General features: G+C 42.7%; 1 protein-coding gene across 3 annotated transcripts in view; it reads left to right on the top strand.

The window, feature by feature from the left end:
• The first annotated feature begins 999 nt into the window (after positions 1 to 999).
• Positions 1000 to 17669, top strand: part of AFF4 (ALF transcription elongation factor 4) — a 72340-nt gene continuing 55670 nt past the window's right edge. For 2 of the 3 annotated variants that reach the window (XM_084762418.1, XM_084762416.1), the window contains exon 1: positions 1000 to 1140. The gene's annotated coding sequence lies outside the window, so the exon portion shown is untranslated. Of the gene's footprint in view, positions 1141 to 2722; positions 3386 to 17669 lie in introns of those variants that run through there. The other variant, XM_084762417.1, reaches the window with a different exon arrangement.

Raw genomic sequence — 17669 nt, 5'->3', positions numbered from 1 at the left:
GCCCCGACTGGCAGGGTGTTAGGAGGTGATGGAGTGTTGCAAAGTGAGTGTGTGTGTGTGTATGTGTGTGTGTGTGTATGAGTGCACAGGGTTTTGTTAGTAGCTCAGACCGGCCTTGAATCCACTGTTTAGCTCACAGAGGCCGAATTCGTGGCGATCCTCCTGGCCTTGGTCTCCCAAGTGCTGCGACTACAGGCCTGCCATGACGCACGACTTCACAAGGTTTTCTTTTTGTTTATTTTTATTTTTATTTATTTATTTGTTTATTGATATGATGGAGGGGGCCCGATCATCATCCTACAGTAAGTCACAGGTAGCCGTGGACGACGTGCTGCGGACATCCACGTCACCCTTCCCTCCCCAGCTGTGCGGAGCGCTGCGGGACTCGGACAACCCGGGGCCTGGCCTTCACCTGCGCCCCAAAACCGGTCTGCCCGGCTGCTCCCCGCCCCACCCGGGAGCGCCTCCCTAGCGGGCTGCGCAGGAGGGCGTGTGCCCGGAGCCAGGTTCCGTCGGCCCGGGCCGGCCTGATGCTGGTGCGGCTCCCGTGGAACCCGCTGGCGGCCCCCGCTTTGCCTCCCAGGATCCCCGGGGCCCGGCCGTCCCGCACCCCAACCCCGTGGGCGCCGCCTCGCTCGCTTGCTCGCAGCAGGCCCGCAGCCCCCGCGCAGCCTGCGGGAGGGGCGCGGCCTGGTCACGTGACGCTCGCAGCAGCCCGGCCCCGGTCACGTGGGCCGCGGCCACTGCGTCAGTCACAGTCCGGGCTGCGGGAGTCCAGTCGTCGCTGCCGCCACCGCCGCCGCCTCCTCCGCCGCCGCCGCCCCCAGCGGACGGGGCGGGGATCTCGGTGCCAGGGCCTCGTCAGCCCGCCCCCGCCCCCGGCCTCGGTCACCCGTCCCCGGCTCGGCCGTCATGGAGCGGGGCGGAACCCTGGCGTCCGCAGAGTGAGGTGCGCCGCCTCGGCTCCCCGTGGCCTCCGGATCCGCCGCCGCTGCCCCTCGCCCTTGGCCAGCCGGTCGCCGCCTCCTGGGCGGGCCGGAACGCGCGTCCGGTGAAGGTGCAGGCCGAGCGCAGCCGCCGCCGCCGCCGCCACCGCCGCGGTCGGGAGATGGTTCGGGCCTAGCGGAGCGGGGACTGGAGGTGAGCAGCAACCTGACTATGACTGACGTCTGGCTGAGGCGCGGCCGCGCCGCGGGGAAGGAGAGGCTCTGGCCGCTGACGCTGGCGGAGACCCGCGGGGGGCGGGGAGCCGGGGCGGGGAGGGGGGAGTCCGCTCGATCCGGCTTCGCCCGCCGTCTTCTTGTCCCATTTCCTCTCCAAAATAAATTTCAAACAAGAAAAATAATTAAAAAAAAAAAAAAGAGGCCAACCCATTCCCAACCAACATTCCCGACGCCCATCTTCTGGCCGTTTCTTTTTTTTTTTTCCCCTCCCGTCCTCCCATAGATTCGCTCGGCGCATTTATCCCTTGAAAAATGTATCCTTAGTCGGCCTCAAGTCATTCCTAGTTAAAGAGAAAATAGGCCCAGATTCTGGCTATCACCTCTCAAGTAGTTCTCGCCTGCCTTCTCGCGATCCTGCGCACCTCCCCCCTCCCCCACCCCCCTCTCCCCTCCACCGAAAGAAAAAAGAGGGGTGTGTGTTTGTGTGTGTGTGTGTAATTTCCGTCCTTGATGGTCGATGGGGTTTTGAGTGAAAAAAAAAATAATAATAATGGGACCCTGGCTTGAAGCGTTCCTCCCGGTCGGGATGGGCCTGGTACCTGGCGGTCGCGATGGCCGGCCTTTGGGTATTGATGTTTAGGCCTCTCCTCCAGCTAGCTGCCTGAGCTCGGCTTAATCTCGTAATTGACGTCAGTGCTTTGTTCCTTCCACTTTGCTGTTGCTTCCACTCTCTGAGAACGGATCGTGGGGGTACAGGAGCCCCAGGGTGCCTCTGTGTGTGTGTATATGTGTGTCCGTCCGTCCGTCCATCCTTAGCCTTTTCATTCACAGATGACACCTTTGAAGGGAGTCGAGGGCTCTCCCCCCGCGCCCCTCCCCCCCGATCTAAAAATGGTTGTGAGTGAAGTTCGAACCAAGACAGAGAGTTCGATTCAGCGTTCTCCCGAGTTTCGTCAGTTGCAAGTCAGAATTCTGCTTTTTCTTCCCCGCTGAGATTTTTAAACTGAAGCGAGCCCCCTTTCCAGTGCCGGAATCTAAGCTCTAGGTGCCCGTGAATAGGCTGTTTGTGTGACATTTAAAATGTGTGCTTTTTGTGGGGCCGAGGGGGTTGGGGGGGGCGCACTCAGATTGTGAAATGCTTAAAGCTTTGTTTCCATATTGATTCTGCGGAGCTTATAAAATCTTTGTTTGACGGTCCTTTTAACTTACCAGAATTGAAATGTTTATGAGATCCTTCTTAATTCGAAATTTAATGAGAAGCCGATGTGGACCGAGAGGAAGCCTAGAATCATCTTTGGTCATATATACATAAAGAAGTGTTGGCAAGTGGCCACTTGGTTTTTAACAAAGCTGGCTTCTTCAACTCCTTCAGGTTTATGTTCCGTAGTCATCACTGCATTTCTCCAAACAAAAGCCTCAAAAAGTTATTTTTAATTGCTCTTCATGACGAACTTCCTGAAAACCTAGAAGTAGTATTGCTTGTTGTTGTTGTTCGCTTTTTGTTGTTTTGTTTTGTTTTCTTTCTTTTTTTTAATTAAGTCCAGCAGTTGTCATTCAGTTTGTGGTCATTTGCAGCCTGATTTTTCTTAGCTCTGTAGGAACAGTAGGCACATTTTACTTTAAGTCAAATTTATCTTCATGTGGAGACAAGGTGTAGGGTGTCTTAAGAATAGCCAATAGCCAAATCTTTACTGCTTGGTTGGGGTGGGCTTCCCTGTGTGTGGTTTGGAAGGATCTGGGCAGTTTAGCGGAGTTGTGGGATTAATTCCTAACAAGGGATATTTATTTCAGTAAATGTTCCGTTTGCCACACAGTCTTACATTCAGATTCATGCGTTCTCTTCTGTGTTCAGGTTACCATATCTCTTTTGGAACAATGAATTCATTTGCATGTTGTAATTTTCTTAAAGGTCTATTGTAGTGTCTTTAGAATGAGTACCTTGTTTATTCTAACTCTTTATCTTCTCCAGTATTTATGTAGTTAGCTTGAATTTGATAGCATATTGAAGTTGAAATTGTCTGTTTATCGGATCTAAGATTTTACAGATAACCTAAAGTTATGTGAGCAAGTGATCAGTAGTTGAAAGGGGATTGGCTTCAAAAAGTGCTGTGGAAGATCAAGAATGCAAAAAGTTATGGATCTTAATTTTTTTTGAGGGAATAAGGTAGACGTCATGGCTTTATGTGTACCTGAGAGGAACAAAGAAAACGGGAATTTAACAGGTATTTCTTCTTTTTGACTACTATTGGCTTAGAATGGAGTCCAAAATGTAGGAAACCTTCCCTTTTCTTTGTAGTACTTTTCAGAAAAATCAAAGGTTTTTATTTTGTTTTGTTTGTTTTTGAGACACAGTCTCAAAAGGTATCCCTGACTGGACTGAACCTTGCTGTGTAGACCAGGCTGGCCTTGAACTCCCAGAGCTCCACTTGTCCTGCCTCCCAAATGCAGAGATGAAAGGTTTGTGCCACCTGATTTTAAAGAGATATTCTTTTATTAAAGAGTTATTTATTATATATACAGTGTTCTGCCTACATGTATACTTGCACAGCAGAAGAGGGCATCAGACCTCGTATAGATGGTTGTGAGCCACTATGTGATTGCTGGGAATTGAACTCAGGACCTTTGGAAAAGCAGCCAGTGCTCCTAACCTCTGAGCAATCTCACTAGCCTCCAAAGAGGTATTAGTAAGTATTGAGGACACAACCTGAACCCAGAAGCCTCAGATTGGTTGCAGTCCTCCTTTGGCTTCCCGGATTGCCAAGGTTTACAAACATGCTCCACTATGCCAGGCTTCTGGGTTGTTTGTTTTTGTTGTATCTCTGTTCCACATACATTCTAGATTTAAAAAGTAAAAACCAAAAAACCCCAAAACAAGCAAACAAAACCTTTGCTGCATATTATAAAGGTTTCACAGCCCTCACATTTAAAAAATCAAAAGATTTTTTTTTTTAAATGTATATGAGTACGCTCTCTTCATGCACACCAGAAGAGGACACCAGATCTTATTATGGATGGTTGTGAGTCATGTGGTTGCTGGGAATTGAATTTAGGACCTCTGGAAGAGCGGCAAGTGCTCTTAAGTGCTGAGCCAACCCTCATATTTTTACTGTTTCCTTTTTCATTTCCTCTGATAAATTGAAACAATGATTTCATTTCTGGGAGGCTGTTTGCCTGTCTCAGTTATTGTGAAATACTTTGTAGTTAAAGGTTCAAGACTAAGTAGCTATACTTCTGTTGTAACTTTGTGTTTGTTCATTCGTTTTTAGTACCCCTACGGCCTTGTTGTAACTCAGTCCATCTTGGTGTATTTGAAGTGACACTATCTAGTACGTGGGATAGTAATAATAAATATTCCTGTTATTAACGCTTGCCTTACCACCTGATCTATTTTGTCTTGTTCATTTTCACTGACAGTTTTGTTTGTTTTGTTTGAAACAAGCTCCTGTGTTAACTTTGGCCCCAAAGTTTCAGCTTTGTGCCTTAGCCTCTTATAGACATGCACAACCACACCTTGAGATTTTTGTGGTACTGTCATACAGGGAGAGGGAAAGCAGAGTAAATTTAGTTTTATCTTAATATTGGATTTAGAAAAAATTTGTTTTTAGGGTTTTTGTTTGTTTGTTTGTTTTTATGTGTTTAGCCTTGGCTGTCCTGGGCCTGATGTGTAGACCTGGCCTCAAACTCAGAGATCCCCCTCCCTCTGCCTCCCGAGTGCTGGGATTAAAGGCCTGTGCCACCATACCTGCTCTTTTTTAGTTTTGTTTTAGTTTTTCGAGACAGGGTTCCTCTGTGTAGCCTTGGCTGTCCTGCACTCGAATTGTAGACCAGCCTGGCCTTGAACTCACACTGTTCTACCTGCCTCTGCCTTCCGAGTGCTGGGATTAAAGGTGTACACCACTACGCTGGCTTAAAAATAACATTTTTTGAAACAGGATTTCAAACAGCCCAGACGGTCCTTAAACTGATATTTGTGGCTGGTGCTGGCCTTGGATTTCTTTTCTTTTCCTTTAAATAATTATTTCTTTTTATTTTATGTGCATTGGTGTTTTGCCTGCGTGTATTGTCTGTGGGTGTTGTCAGATCTTGGAGTTACAGACAGTTGTGAGTTAGTTGCCTTGTAGGTGCTGGGAACTAAATCCAGGTCCTGTGGAAGAGCAGTCAGTGCTCTTAATCTGAGCCATCTCTCCCGCCCTAGATTTATTTATTTGCTTTTCTTCTTTTTCTTCTTCTTCTTCTTCTTCTTCTTCTTCTTCTTCTTCTTCTTCTTCTAGATTTATTTATTTGCTTTTCTTCTTTTTCTTCTTTTTCTTCTTCTTCTTCTTCTTTTTTTTTTTTTGAGACAGGGTTTCTCTATGTTATCTTGGCTGTCCTGGACTCGAACTCACAGAGATCCACCTGCCTCTGCCTCCTGAGTGCTGGGATTAAAGACGTGTGCCACCTTGCCCGGCCTTTCTCTTAACCTCTGAGCCATCTCTCCAGCCCTGGATTTGTTTATTTACCCCTTCCTTTTTATTTTTTATTTTTTCCCTCTCTCTTTTTGTTTTTGTTTTTCTGGGTATTACAAAAATTTATTTAGAAAATTATTTCATATGAAAGTGTGCTTGACCCAATTTTGTACCCAACAAGGCCTTTGGGGAGGGATGTGGGCTCCTCTGCTGAAGAGCCGTTGTGTAGACTCTTTCCACGGCTTGTGAGATGATGATTCTGGTTTCTCGCATGACCACCATTCTGATGGTATTCTTTAGCCCACTAGTTGCCATCTTGACACACTCGCCAATCGCAAGATTCATAAAGGGATTAAAGCCCCATCGTCCATAAATTTCTTCAGTTCAGGAAGATGGGCCTTGCTCATGGTGACTCCTCCATCTGACTTAGCATGATGCAAACGAGATTATTGACCTGGCCTTGAGTTTCCTTTCTTACATTTTTGTATTTGTTTTTTTTTTCGAGACAGGGTTTCTCTGTATAGTCCTGGCTGTCCTGGAACCCTGTTGACCAGGCTGGTCTCAAACTCACAGCTATCCACCTGCCTCTGCCTCCCAAGTGCTAGGATTAAAGGCATGGGCTCTGGCCTTGAATTTCTGATCCTTTTGCATCTACCTCTTAAATAGTGGGATTATTGTGGGATACTATAGTTTAAATTTTGTGGTTTTTTTTTTTTTCTTTTTAAAAATTTGTTTTATTTTGTTTTGAGACAGGGTCTCACTATATATCTCAGGATGTCCTGGAACTAATGGAGCTCTGCCTGCCTGTCTCTCCCGTACTGGCATTAGAGATATTCACCACCAAGCCAGACCTTTAAACTTCCACAGTCTGGATTGTGCTGTGTATCCCTTTAGTTTCATGTAGTATGTAATATGTTCTTCTGTTCCCTATATTTTCTTTTCTTTTCTTTCTTTCTTTTCCTTTTTTGTTTTTGTTTTGTTTTGTTTTGTTATTTTAAGACAGGGTTTGTCTGTGCAGCCTTGGCTGTCCTGGACTCGCTTTGTAGACCAGGCTGGCCTCAAACTCACAGAGATCCACCTGCCTTTGCCTCCCTGAGTGCTTGGATTACAAGAGTGGGCCAGTGTGTCCAGCTCATACTTGAATTTTTTTTTTTTTGGTTTGTTTTTTGTTTTTCGAGATAGGGTTCCTCTGTGTAACCTTGGCTGTCCTGGACTCACTCTGTAGACCAGGCTGGCCTTGAACTCACAGAGATCAGTCTGCCTCTGCCTCCCGAGTGCTGGGATTAAAGGCGTGCGCCACCACACCTGGCCCCGTTTTCTTCTTCTTTGGTTGCTGCTAGCTTTCCATTTCTGTGACAAAATGTTTTGAGTTAAACAACTTTAAAAAGAGAAAATGTTTTCAGGCACGTTAGTACACATCTTTAATCTTAGCATTTCTAGAGACAGCAACATGTGGATTTCTGTGACTTTGAGGCCAGCCTGGTCTACATAGTGAGTTCCAGGCCAGCCAAGGCTATAATGATGAGACCCCCTGTCTCAGAGAGGAGGAGTGTGAGGGGAGGGGAGAAAGGAGAGGAGAGAGAGAGATATATTGATTGATTTCAGTGCTTGTTTATTTTTTTAAACTGATAGTTTTGGGACTGTAGTAAGGGAATATTTCATAGTAGAAAGTCATAGTGACAGAAGCCAATTCACTTTATGGCAGCCATGAAGAGAAAGGGAGGGAAAGGAATGAAGGAAAAGAGGAAGAAGGGAGGGAAGGAGGCCCACAAATATTGAGTATCTGTAACTTCTTTAAGGAAATTTCCCTAATGACCCACTTTGCTTTCACTAGGCCCTGCCTTCTAAAGCCTCTGCCATCCCTAGTGATACAGACTGGGGATTAGGCTTTTAGCACAGGAGCCTTTGGGGACCATCTAGGCCAAAACTATAAAATCTGTTACCTTAAAAAGAAAGAAAGAAAGAAAGAAAGAAAGAAAGAAAGAAAGAAAGAAAAGAAAGAAGGAAGAAAAGAATCTGTTATCTTTAAGTTAGAATTCTTTCATTTGAATATCCCTCGTAGATTATATGGTAGGCACTTTAGTTTGATACACACCTAACTAAAGAAAAAGGAATTAATTTGAATATCTCAAGAAATGTAACAAAGATGATAAGCCATAGGAGGACAGGAAGAACCCAAGCATGATTACATCTAAGGGCCTTAATGTGTTCGGGAGTCTGTCTGTCTGTCTGTCTGTCTGTCTTTCTTTCTTTCTTTCCTTTGGGAGTATTTCTTTTATCATCTGAGATGTATTCAATACTGTTTTCTTTTGCTGCAGATTGACTACAGCACTTGAATCGGAATTGAAAATCTTAGATTTCCTGTTATTACAGAAAGTATAGGCCTGACTCCCAGTCCCAAATTAATTTTCACTTTAGTGGTCTACCTTGTAATAACATACTTCATCAGCTACATCACATGAAAGAAATGGAGTAAAAGGGATTCTATACCCTTTATTTCATGTATTTAAAAAATTTTTTTTTAAATTTAGTTTTATTTTATGTGCATTGGTATGTAGGTGTCGGATGCCTTGGAACTGGAGTTACAGACAGTTGCGAGCTGCCATGTGGGTGCTTGGAATTGAACCCAGGTCCTTTGGAAGAGCAGACAGTGCTCTTAACCACTGAGCTATCTCTCCAGCCCCCTCATGTATATTTAATACACATACACAATCCTGCTTTTTCCCATATAGAATACTTTTTTAATGGGTTTTTTTTGAGACAGTGTTTCTCTGTGTAGACTTGGCTGTCCTGGACTCACTTTGTAGACCAGTTTGGCCTTGAACTCAGAGATCTGCCTGCTTCTGACTCCCGAGTGCTGGAATTAAAGGTGTGCACTAGCACGCCAGGCCTGGAGTACATTTGCATGCCTTTAATTTCAGCAGAGGCAGGTACATCTCTGTAAGTTCAAGGCCAGCCTGGTCTATGAAGTGAGTCCAGGACAGGGCTGTTATACAGAGAAATCCTGCCTTGAAAAACCAAAAACTGGTTTTGTTAGGTTAGGTTTGTTTTTGTTTTGCAGTATTGAAATTGAACTCAGGGTTTATGTATGGTAGGCAGGTGTTCTTCCCCTGAGCAACCTCTACATTTCTGAAATAAATTCTCGCAGGGAAGGAATTAGGTATTATACTAAAGCTTATACTGATCTTGTTCTTTCTGGACACACAGTAATAAAGCCATATGAAATAAGCAGCAAGTTTATTGACTTTCTTGCAAATAGAGTGACTTCTTTGGTTAGCCATGTAAATGTTTTCTGTCCTGTCAACTAAGAGATCTTTTTCTTTTTTTTTTTTCTTTTCTTTCTTTTTTTCTTTTTTCTTTTTTCTTTTTTGTCTTACATTAAAATTAACAGTAAAGGGATATTTGGAGAGTTTAGGTGAGGACAGTTCTAGGTTGTACAAGGGTCACCGAACTATGGCCAGTAGACCCAACGTAACCTGTTGCCTGTTTTGTGCAGCCTATGAGGTAAGAATGGCTTTTATATTTTTATTTTGTTTTTTGTTTTTAAATAGTAACAAGAGTAAAAATATTGTTATTTGGGAAGAGAATATTATAGGGAATTCAAGTGTAGTATCCATAAATAAGATTGTATTGGAACCCAGTCAAACCATTTGTTTATGTATTGTCTATGGGTGGATTTTGCTGCTCTAAGAACAGAGTTGAGTAACTGACTATGGACTGCCAAACCTAACATACTATCTGGCCTTAAAAAGATTTGATGGTTCTTGCTTTAGTAGATCAAATGAACTATAATGGATAGATATGAATGGCTTTAATGTAAGTTACAAGGTCCCTAGTTTACTGTAGTGACTATGGGGGGGTTGTTTATAGGATATATATGTGTGTGTGTGTATATATATATATATACACACACACACATATACAGTATTTAGATATATATATTGTATATACATAATATACATTATATAATATAGTAGATACCTTATATGTAATATTGAATATTATAACATTTGATACTGAATAGTGTATATAATATTTATATTTATATAGCACATTAGGCATTATAGTACCATCAGGTATGGTCTGGCCATTGTCTTAGCTGTCTGCTGTATTCTTAGGGTAGGGTCATGCTGTACATGTCTGCTTGTAGTAGCTCTGTGAATCAGGATGAAATTCAGAAAAACTGAAGTTGAGATAAGACTAGAAGCTGGTCAGAACACCATGTTAATATTAATGCCTTCACCTCCAAATTATATTCTTTTCTTTGCTCTGATTAAGACCATCACTGTTGTCAACTTTTCCTTCATCCTGTTTTACTTCTCACATCGGACTGATATCCAAGATTTTATTTCCTTAACATATTTAAATCTGACACTCCCCCCCCACAGGGTTTCTCTGTGTAGCCTTGGCTGGACTCATTTTTGTAGACTAGGCTGGCCTCGAACTCACAGAGATTCGCCTGCCTCTGCCTCTCGAGTGCTGGGGTTACAGGTGTGCACCACCAAAACCCAGCCTGACCCCTTTTCAAGATTAGGTTAAGTCTTTATTTGTTAACACTCTTTTCTGTTTTTAAAACTTTATTTTTGCCAGGTGATGATGGTGCACGTCTTTAGTCCCAGCACTGGGGAGGCAGAGGCAGGTGGATCTCTGAGTTTGAGGCCAGCCTGGTCTACAGAGTGAGTGTAAGGACAGCCAGGGCTACACAGGGAAACTGTCTTGAAAAACAAAACAGTGCTGGAGAGATGGCTCAGAGGTTAAGAGCACTGACTGTTCTTCCAGAGGTCCTGACTCAATTCCCAGCAACCCTGTGGTGGCTCACAATCTATAATGTGATCTGATGCCCTCTTCTGGCCTTCAGGTGTATGTGCACGCAGAGCACTGTATACATAATAAATAAATATTTAAAAAAAAACAAAACAGAAATGTTTATTTTTGTTTTTATTACCATATTATCTAAGGCTTATTGAGCAGGAATGAGTTTCATGAAACTTCTGAAGGAAGACTTTATAGCCTCATTTTTTTTTTTTTTTGGTTTTTCGAGACAGGGTTTCTCTGTGTAGCCTTGGCTGTCCTGGACTCACTTTGTAGACCAGGCTGGCCTTGAACTCACAGCGATCCACCTGCTTCTGCCTCCCGAGTGCTGGGATTAAAGGCGTGCGCCACCACTCCCGGCTATAGCCTCATATTTCCTTGGAACTTTTTTCTTTTTTCTTTCTTTCTTTCTTTCTTTTTTTTTTTTTTGCCATGTTTAGATTTTGTTATTTATTGTGTTTTGCTGTCTCAGTGCATTGCACTAATGACTTTGTAGTGGTTTCAGCTGGGAAAGATGTTGGATAAAATTGGATTATGACATGGAGTGTGTTATTTATTGCAGGTAGAATAGGTCCAGAGGAAGTCTGGCTTAGCACTTAGACATGCTTTTGATGTATGTGGAGTTGGTCATCTTTGTAGTTAATAAACTTTGAAACAATTTATTTCCATAGAGTGTTGGTTACAAACTTTAGCAGTGATACTAGAAACACAGTTGGGCCATAATCATAAATGAAAAAAGTGGCCAGTTATGGTGGTGCACACCTTTAGCCCCAGCACTCAGGAGGCAGAGGCAAGCTGATCGCTGTGAGTTCGAGGCCAGCCTGGTCTACACAGCGAGTCTAGGACAGCCAAGGCTACACAGAGAAACCCTGTCTCAAAAAACCAAAAATAATAAATAAATAAATAAATAAATAAATAAATGAAACAAGTGGAGCTCCACAATTCACAGGTAAAGAAAACTCTTTACATCACTAGCCAGGCATAGGGATGTATAGTGACCCATAGCTATCATCCCAGTGGATGGAGTCAGGAGGACTAGCAGTTGAAGGCCACTTTGAGCTATGTGAAAATGCCTCAAAAGAACACAACAATAAAATCTGACCAAAAATTATCAGCTAAAGCTGGGAGTGAAGGCATAAGCCTATGATTCCAGCATATTGGGAGGCTGGAGTAGGAAGATGATAAACTTGAGGTCAGGCTAGACTAGTAAGACTGTCACAACACCACAATACAACCTTAGAAGCTGATATGGTATTATGAGATTGGAATTCCATGAACTAGTGTATAAAGGCTTACAGTTATTATTATTGAGACAGGATTTCTCTGTGTAAAGTCCAGGCTGTCCAGAACTCATATTGTAGACCAGGCTGGCCCCAAACCCAAAGAGAGCCACTTGCCTCTGCCTCCTGAATGCTGGGATTAAAGTCATGTGCCACCATGTCTGACTAAGTTTTTTTGGTTTTTTGAGACAGGGTTTCTGTGTGCAGCCCTGGCTATCATGGACTCGCTTTTGTAGACCAGGCTGGCTTCGAACTCACAGAGATCTGCCTGCCTCTGCACCTGGGATTAAAGGCGTGTGCTACTACCACCTTGCTCAAGGTCATTCTTAACTACAAGTCTAGTTTGAAGCTATCTTGGACTACACATGACCCTATCTGAGACAACAAGCAATCCATATCAATTTATGTATGCATGCACATATGTATTTCTATGTTCAGATATCCTGGAGAGGCAGCATTTATTTGTATTTAATATTTGAGAACATGGTTTTACATGGTTGTTGTTTCTTTTTTTCTTTCTTTTTCCCTTTTTGGAACAGTGTCTCTCCATTTATCCCTGGTTATCCTGGAATTTACTACGTAGGCCAGGTTGGGATTAAAGACATGCACCGCCATTGCCCAGCAAGCATAAGGGGTTAAGGAAAAGTAAAATTTGATTCTTTGTGTCCATTTTTCTTTTTCTTGTTTTATTTTGTTTGTTTGTTTTAGGAGACAGGTATTTTCTGTGTAATAGAGCCCTGCCTGTCCTGGACTCACTTTGTAGACTAGGCTGGTCTGGATCCATCTACCTCTGCTTCCTGAGTGCTGGGATTAAAGGCATACACCACCACTACTGGTGCATTTTTCCTTTTTAAAACATAGCCTAGGCTAGCTTTGAACTTTCTGGTTGAATGTCCTGCCTCTTCTTCCTGAGTGCTGGGATTACAAGTGTGTGCCATCATTCCTGGTTGTGCATGGAATTCTTTTGTATATATATATACATGCTAGTTTTCTTTTAGGTATTAACTTTCAAAACAATTACCATAAAAACAAGATGTTCAGAGTGTTATTATTCTTTCTTTTTTTTTTTTTTTTTTTTTTTTTTTTTTTTGGTTTTTCAAGACAGGGTTTCTCTGTGTAGCCTTGGCCATCCTGGACTCACTTTGTAGACCAGGCTGGCCTCGAACTCACAGCGATCTGCCTGTCTCTGCCTCCCGAGTGCTGGGATTAAAGGCGTGCACCACCACGCCCGGCCTCAGAGTGTTATTATTAATGCTTGTGTTGCATAATAATTGTAGGACAAGGACCCTCTCACTTTTATCAAATATAATCCAGATTCTTAGGAAATGGAATGTTATCTGTGGATAGAAAAGAGTACATGGTATTCTGAAACCCAACCTTTAGTGAGTACTCCTGACATATTTTGCCTTTTGATGCAGTAACACTTTAGTGTTACTTTATAAAAATCGCAGTTTGTTTAGAATTTCTGTATGCTAGTCACCGAGGTAAGCATTGGAGGGAAGAAAGTAGAACTAAAATAATAGCCATATTACTTGTTCTCCAGAGCTTATGATATGGGAGTGGATTCCTACTAAGGAGATGGAGTAATAGTAAATACGGTAACTCTACTGGAGGGAAGTGCTAAGTGCCAAATGAAATACAAAGAAAACTTTGGGGAGTAAGTGATTTTAGTGACACAGTAGTCTTAGAAGGTTCTTGGAGGAAGTGAGTATATGCTGGGGTATTAGAAACTGGGAGAATGAAGGAAGGACTTTCATCTGGGTAAAGAGAATAGTCTGAGTAACAGACCTGGATCTGAATGCATGTAGGTTATTTTCAGGTCCATAGTGTTTTTCTTTTCTTTTCTTTTCTTTTCTTTTCTTTTCTTTTCTTTTCTTTTCTTTTCTTTTGTTCTTTAGTTTTTTTGGAGACAGGGTTTTTTCTCTGTGTAGCCTTACCTGTCCTGGACTCACTTTGAAGACCAGGTGGCCTTGAACTCACAGGGATCTGCCTGTCTCTGCCTCCCAAATGCTGGGATTAAAGGCATGCGCCACCATGCCTGGCTCTCATAATTTTTTTTGAAACTATGTGTGTGTGTGTGTCTGTATCTCACCCTGGAACTTGCTTTGTAGACCAGGCTGGCCTTGAACTCATAGAAATCTGCCTGCCTCTTCCTCCTGAGTGTTGGGATTAAAGGTGTTAGACACTACCACCCAGCCAGACTTATAAAATTTCAAGGGTTTATAAATTAGGTTAAGTTGAATTGTGAATATTTTAAAATCTTAAAGTGAAAAATTTGGACTTAGGTTTTCTATAGAGCAGAGTGGCTTTCTTGTTCTTAGCACAAGCTGGCTAAGAACTGATCCTCCTACGTCTACCTCCCCAGCAGGAACATGAATGAATATATGTTACAAAAGTCTCAAATGAGACAACCTTTTTTGTTTTGTTTTGGCTTTTGTCCTTTTGAGACAAGATCCATCTATGTAACCCAAGCTGGTCTGGAGTTCTCTATGTAAACCAGGCCAGCCTTGAGCTCACTGGATCTGCATGCCTCTGCCTCTTCAGTGCTCAGATGAAAGATGTGTACCACCATACCCAGCATTACCCTGACCTTAAAAAAATACAGTAAATGCTGATGGGTAGGGTTAAAAGGGTTCATTAGAGAGGAAGAAGTTGAAGTTGCTGCAGAGCTGGCAGGAACTGGTAAAGATCCAGAAGATAGTGAGTTGCGGGAGATGAGCTTTTGATAGGAAGAATTATTTCCTTGTTGTTCTTTGTAGCCAGGCGGAAAGAAGATTATTTAGATGATGATATTCTCAGAACTGATAGTTAAGTGCTGAGAAGGTATAGTTTCAGATTTGTTATTTCCTTATTTTCCCAGGAAAGGGTTTTTCTGTGTAATAGTCCTGCCTGGATGTCTTGGAGCTCTCTTTGTAGATCAGGCTGGCCTGGAACTCACAGAAATCCATTTGCTTCTGCTTCCTTAGTGCCAGATTACAGGCGTGCACCACCACCACCTGCTTGTTGTTTTCAAGACAAGGTTTCTCTGTGTAGCCCTGGCTGTCCTGAAACTGGTTGTGTAGACCAGGCTAGAATTAAACTTAGAGAAGTCCACCTGCTTCTTGGCCTTTGAGTGCTGGAATTAAAGCTGTTCACCACTACACCTGACCCCTGTCTTTAATTTTTTATTTTTATCTTTTATTTTTTAGGTTTTTTGAGACAGATTTCTGTGTAGCCTTGGCTGTCCTAGATTGACTTTGTATACTAGGCTGGTCTTGAACTCACAGTGATCCGCCTGCCTCTGCCTTCCAAGTGCTGGGACTAAAGACATGCACCACCATGCCCAGCCCTGTCTTTAAATTTGTTTTGTTGTTGTTGTTGTTTTGTTTTTTGAGACAGGGTTTCTCTGTGTAGCCTTGGCTGTCCTGGACTTGCTTTGTAGACCAGGCTGGCCTTGAACTCACAGTAATCCACCTGCCTCTGCCTCCCGAGTGCTGGGATTAAGGTGTGTGTGCCACTACACCCGGCTCTGTCTTTAATTTTTAATATTCTAGGTGGTTTTTTTTTTTATCTTTGTCTCATAAGAGAAAGTAATTTGTGGAATAGTTAGGATGAGGGAAAGTCATAAGACTCAATGGATACTTTGGAAATAGGAAAGAGAAAGTCTGTGCAACTTTTAGGAAGCTTTGAGACCTGGTTGAAAATGATTTATGAGACAGGATAATAGAAATTTGAAGTGTACAAAAAGAAAAACAAAAAAACTGAAAGAAAAATAGAAATTTGATTGAGAGCTGGACATGGCCGGGCACACTGGGAGGCAGAGGCTGGTGGATCTCTGTGAGTTTGAGGTCAACCTGGTCTACAAAGCAAGTCCTGGCCAAAGGGGTTGGGGGGAAGAGCTGGGTATGGTGGTACAAATCTGTTGTTTAGGACTTGGGAAGTGGAGCCACGAGGACCTCCTGGCCACCCTGAGCTCCTCAGCCTGGCCTATATGAGACTCCAACTTAAAAAAAGAAAGTTTTGATTAAGAAAATAGAAGTGGCAGCTGGAGAGACGACTCGGTGCTTAAGAGCACTGGCTCTCCAGAGGACCCAAGGGTCGGTTCCTCGCACTCACATGGTAGCTCATGCCTGTAACTTTAGTTCCAGGGGACCTGGCACCTTCACACAGACATACATGCAGGCAAAACACCAATGAACATAAAATTGAAAAAAGAAAATAGAATGACAGGCCAAGGAGATAACTCAGTGAGAAAAGTTCCCCAGGATTGGTGAAGGAGGAGGGCAGGCAGATCTCTGGAGCTCCTCTGTTCAATGATAAATTGTGGCTCAAAAAATAAGGTGAAAAGAGATTGAGAAAGTCACCCAAAATTGACCTCTGACTCCACAGGCACATATGCACATATTCACATTAACAAATACAACACACACAACAGGGGGAAAAAAAGCTATAGAATTGTTATCTTTGTTTTTATAACTTTTTGTATTTTACATCTGAAGATAAAGCTCAGTAGTGGATTTTTTTTAACTGTAAACTGTGTATCTTCTCAGCACTGCTTTTGGGCAAGAGCCCTTCTGTACAAACGACTGTCTTGGGACCTGATGTTTCGTCAGTTTGGCTTTGATCTCCAGCTGTGCACTCTTTGTTTCCTTACCAGCTAGGCAGTGATCTCTTCACAAGTTCTCAAGGGTAGAGAAATCGTGCAAATGAGGCCAAAAGGGTTTCTGGGTCCATGAGGCTTTGTACATTGTGGTGAAGATAAAGTATCAGTTGTTTCAAAATAATTGAAATATCAACTCAACTCTCATTTTGACTTTTTGGAGTTTAAACATCAATCTGGTAGTTGAATAGTCTTATTTTTAGTAGTTTTAAGACAGAGGGGGTGGAGGCGTAACAACAGAATCTTAACTTCACTTGAAATGGGCATGTTAAAGCAACATTTTATTTACTCGTTTGTTTATTTAGAGGCAGGGTCTTTCTGTACAGCTCCAGCTGTCCTGGAACCATGTTTGCCGTGCCAGCTAAACTCACAGCGACCCACCTGCCTCTGCCTTCCAAGTACTGGGATTAAAGGCTTGCACCACCATGCCTGGCCCAACATATTTTATTTTAAACTATTTAAAAATCTTAATTTAGGGGCTGGAGAGATGGCTCAGAGGTTAAGAGCACTGACTGCTCTCCCAAAAGTCCTAAGTTCAATTCCCAGCAACCACATGGTGGCTCACAACCATCTATAATGAGATCTGGTGTCCTCTTCTGGTGTACATGTGTGTGTGCAGGCAGAGTATAATAAATAAATCTTTTAAAAATAAATAAAATCTTAGTTTAAAAATTATAAAATTAATGTCATTATTTATATAAAAAGAATATTTCTGATTTATTGGTAATGCTATATTTAGATTTTTATCTTTACCATATGCTTCTTGTGGTTTTTTTTGTTCTTTTTTTTTTTTTTTTTTTTTTTTTTTTTTTTTTTTTTTGAGACACAATTTCTCTGTGTAGCAGAGCTCTAGTTGTCTTGGACTCAAGTCATAGATCAGGCTGGCTTTGGCTTTGAATTCATAAAGATCCACCTGCCTCTGCCTTCTGAAAACTGGGATTGAAGGCGTGTGCCACCATGCACTTGGCTTCTGATTCCTTTTCAGGCTAGAGCGATGGCTCGGGGGTTGAGAGCACTGGCTGTTCTTCCAGAGGACCCAGGTCCAGTTCCCAGCACCCACATGGCAGCTCACAACCATTCCTAGTTCTGGTTCCAGGAATCCAGTGCCCTCATCGGCTTCATATAATCCTACAGGCATGTGGGCACATAAGCTCACACAATCACTCACAGAAACACATAAAAAAGATAATGTATTATACATACACAGTGTGTTTATGTGCAAATATATTCACCCCTGTTGGATTGATTATGGGGAAACACAAATAGCATAAAATTGTATCATTTTATGTATACAGTTTATGGTATATTCACAGCTGTACAACAATCAACA

This window comes from Acomys minous, assembly GCF_964271855.1.
Source record: "Acomys minous genome assembly, chromosome: 16".
NCBI classification, from domain to species: Eukaryota; Metazoa; Chordata; class Mammalia; order Rodentia; family Muridae; genus Acomys; species Acomys minous.
This window is presented reverse-complemented; position numbering and strand designations above follow the sequence as displayed.